We start from the raw sequence: 4142 nt of genomic DNA, 5'->3' as shown, positions 1-4142 counted from the left end.
CCATTGAAGATTCACCAAGCAAACTGGCACTCAAAAACCGAAGTCAGGATAAGAAGGCGGACTCGGGTATGTGATTGAAGGCATGTGTGAAGTACCGTGGCACCCTGAGGGAGGGCAGTCTTAGGGGAAGGATAAAGCTGTACTTCCACGCCTAGACTTTAGAAGCTGGGTCAACTCTTGATTAGATGGGCCAGAGGAGAAGTAGAATTAGAGCTAATTCCCTGATAATTTGGTTGACATTGGGCTGCATTTTTTAACATATGTGAGGGTGGAAAAATCTTCCTGCCTTTCTCCTCTACCCCACTCAAGAAACATTTATTATGCTGTTTGCCAGGCCCTAAAATATGTTAGAATTATCAAGTTGAACACAGCATTATTTATATTATTGAAAGGATGGAACAACCTAAATTTCCAATAGTGAGAGAGAATTTCATAAATTATGGTACATCCATATAGTGGAATATTATGTGGCCACTGAAAATGATATCTGGATGTAGGAAAAACCTTCTTTAAGATAAAAAACAATGGGACCACCTGGGTGGCTCAGTGGGTTAAGTCTCTGCCTTCGGCTCAGGTCATGGTCTCAGGGTCCTGGGATCGAGCCCCACATCAGGCTCTCTGCTCAGCGGGGAGCCTGCTTCCCCCCTCTCTCTGCCTGCCTCTCTGCCTACTTGTGATCTCTCTGTCATATAAATAAATAAAATTTTTAAAAAAGAGATCAAAAACAATGAAACAATATAGGAAAACAGTGATAAGGTTGATGATATCAAAATTTGGGACTTCCATATGACCAAAATTAAAAGCTAGGAAATAGAATAAGAGAAAGCTAATCTCCAAAATGTATGTTAAACAAATAATTTATAGTCAGAATATATGAAGAAGTGGACCTCACTTCAAATTCACCTGGTACAAGGGCCCCTGGGTGGCTCAGTTAGGCATTTGACTCTTGGTTTCGGCTCAGGTCATGATCTCAGGGTTATGAGATCAAGCCCCCCCATCCTACACCAAGTCAGACTCTGCACTCAGAACTTTTTGATGACAAGTCAATCAAAAAGAAAAAATGGACAAAAGATGTAAATTCCCAATTAACTGAGGCAATAGAGTGGCTCAGAAACATTTGAAAAGATGTTTATTCAACTTGACTAGTGTTAGGAAAATGCAACATAGCATGAGAACTTTATCTACAAAGATTTACAAATATTGAAAAGATTGAAAAACTTAAGTGTTGAGAAGGAACACGTGGGGGAAAGGTTATTTGATACAAAACTAGTGAGAGTGTAAATTGGTATGAATTTTTAGAAGGAAATTTGGCAGTACCTTTTAAAAGTTAAAAGGTACCTACTCTCCAGTTAGTAGTTTCACTTCTTAGTATCTGTTCCTGAGAAATGTTGCCTTTGTGACTTGAATACCATGCTGGCAATGCCACTGGCAATGTCATTTTCCAAAATAGCCAATTCTTGACAAATTTCCAAATAAAAGATTTAGTTTTTCCTTGATTTACACAGTGGTTGAATTCCAGAGAAGTTCTGTATGTATTAAAATCATGTGAAACAGGGTTAGGATCCAGGCTTAAATGATTACAAGCCCATGTTTCACCTGTATCAATGGCCAGAGATGCATTTGTTTGTTGTGAGGAACTGCCCTGTACTTTTCAGGATGTCTGGTATGCTTGACCTCTCACCTAGTGAATACCAACTGTGGCCTCTAACTGTGATAACCAGAAATGCCCCCACTTATGCCATAATTGCCCCCTGGGGGTCAATGCCTTCCCTGCTGAGAACTCATTCTAGACTATTCCAAGGTTTTCAGCCTCTTAAGAGCTCACTGTTCCCCCTACTTTGACCAACTCCCTGATTTAATTGGCCTTTTCTTGCTTGCTTTCAGGTCATCAAGCCACCTAAAAATGGTGTCTTAAAAATATTATGTCAAGTGTTTTTAAATACATAGCAGAAGGGTTTCAGGAACTGTAGTGCACAATATTACCAGAATCAGAAGACATTTAAATCATATATTTTTTTCTCTGTATATTTTGTATGTAGCTGAAAACATGTTGTACATATAGTTTCATCTGATACTTTATATTTTCATAGGGTGTTTTTAACGGCTTTGAGGTATAATTGATACATTAAAAATTGTATATATTTAATGTATTTTTTTTATTTTTTAAAGATTTTATTTATTTATTTATTTATTTGTCAGAGAGAGAGAGAGAGAGAGAGAGAGAGCGAGCGAGCACAGGCAGACAGAGTGGCAGGCAGAGGCAGAGGGAGAAGCAGGCTCCCCACAGAACAAGGAGCCCGATGCGGGACTCGATCCCAGGACGCTGGGATCATGACCTGAGCCGAAGGCAGCGGCTTAATCAACTGAGCCACCCAGGCGTCCCATATTTAATGTATTTTTTAAAAAGATTTTATTTATTTATTTGACAGCACAGTAGGGGAAGCAGCAGGCAGAGGGAGAGGGAGAAGCAGGCTCCTGGGAGCCCTACACAGGGCTTGACGCCAGGACCTAGGGATCGTGACCTGAGCCGAAGTCAGCTGCTTAATGACTGAGCCACCCAGGAGCTCCTTAATGTATAGTTTAATGAGTTTCATAGGCTTTTAAGAATTCTTCATAATATTGTTAGTGGTTACATGATATTCTGACAGGGTTGCACCATTACATATTTTCTCGATCCTTATTTTAAGATATTTTAGTTGTTTCCAGGTTTTTGCCATTACAAACAACATTGCAATTAACTTCTCTTATATAGAGCTTTTTAAAAAACTCTTGGATTATTTCCTTAAAAGAGGTTAGAGTTACTGATTGATCTTCATTGTAACAATTAGGAAACCAGATGCTCCTGTGTTGCCAAGGACAGTCTTTCCTAAGGAAGTGGTGGGTGTTAATAGGTCTTAAGTGAAAAGGGGGGTTATGGAGTCATATATATTTGAAAAAGCCAGGTGAACAGGTTTCTTTACTTTATGATTTCTTAGCACCCTGAATATACTAATGAACATAAATCCCTTAGAGGGAGAGAATTTCAAAATATACATATTTTTAAAAAAAATTTTTTTAAAGATTTTATTTATTTATTTGACAGAGAGAGAGACCACAAGTAGGCAGAGAGGCAGGCAGGGAGAGGGGGAAGCAGGCTCCCCACCAAGCAGAGAGCCCGTTGTGGGGCTTGATCCCAGGACCCTGAGATCATAAGCTGAGGCAAAGGCAGAGGCTTAACCCACTGAGCCACCCAGGCGCCCCTATACATATTTTTTCAAAATTATTTGACCTTAGACTATTTTATTCACTAAACATCTTGGAAAAACTATTACTCAGTGGAACAAACATTGGGAAACACTTTCTGGAATGAGGGGATATTAGAATTAAAGTCCTGTAAGTCTCTGGAATATGCTAGCCCTTGAAACTCTTTCCAGCAATGAGACAAGTCAAGGACCATTCTTTCCCTTTCAAGAAAAAGAGTTTCATGTCCAGTTTGTAGACAGCAGGGGATCTTCTTGAAGAAGGCAAATGTTGATATAGAAAGTAGCTCCGGATTCCTCTCAGAAATTACTGGCATAGAGTCATGGGTCTAAGAAGCTGGCGTGTCAGTAGCACAAGGGGTTGACAGTATGCGCAGACAACTGTCATGAAGGGAAGAAGTAAAAAGGGAAACCGTCGGTATAACCCTTTTCTAAAGGTTCCAAATAGATAACTTAGATCATATGGATCTTAAATGTGGGTCACAGGTTCCAGATCTTTCTCTTAAAATCTTTTTGAGGAAAGTGATAAGGATGTTTTTTTTTCCTTTTTCTTTCAGGAGTTTCTTCTTTTCTCACTTCTAAACCTCTCTGCATGGGCAGAAGTGACAAGATGAACAGGGAGAGATTCAACAAACCAGAGCAGGAATAGGGTTTCCCTCATTCAGCTTCTCGGTTTCTGCTGGAATGTGATGGTGAGTTGGGAATAGGGTGAAGGGGTGAGACCTCTTTTATGCCGGGATATTTCTCTAAATAACCAATGTCTGGCAGACACATTCTGGGCTTAGAATTCTAAGAGAGTAGCAACTAGAGTTTGTCTTCTGCTCTTCATTCTAGGTGGGTTTTTAAATTTTTATTTATTTATCTTTATTTTTTATTTTTTTAAGATTATTTATTTATTTATTA

Source organism: Enhydra lutris, unplaced genomic scaffold (assembly GCF_002288905.1).
Source record: "Enhydra lutris kenyoni isolate GAN:26980312 unplaced genomic scaffold, ASM228890v2 scaffoldscaffold55, whole genome shotgun sequence".
Taxonomy (NCBI): Eukaryota; Metazoa; Chordata; class Mammalia; order Carnivora; family Mustelidae; genus Enhydra; species Enhydra lutris.
This window is presented reverse-complemented; position numbering follows the sequence as displayed.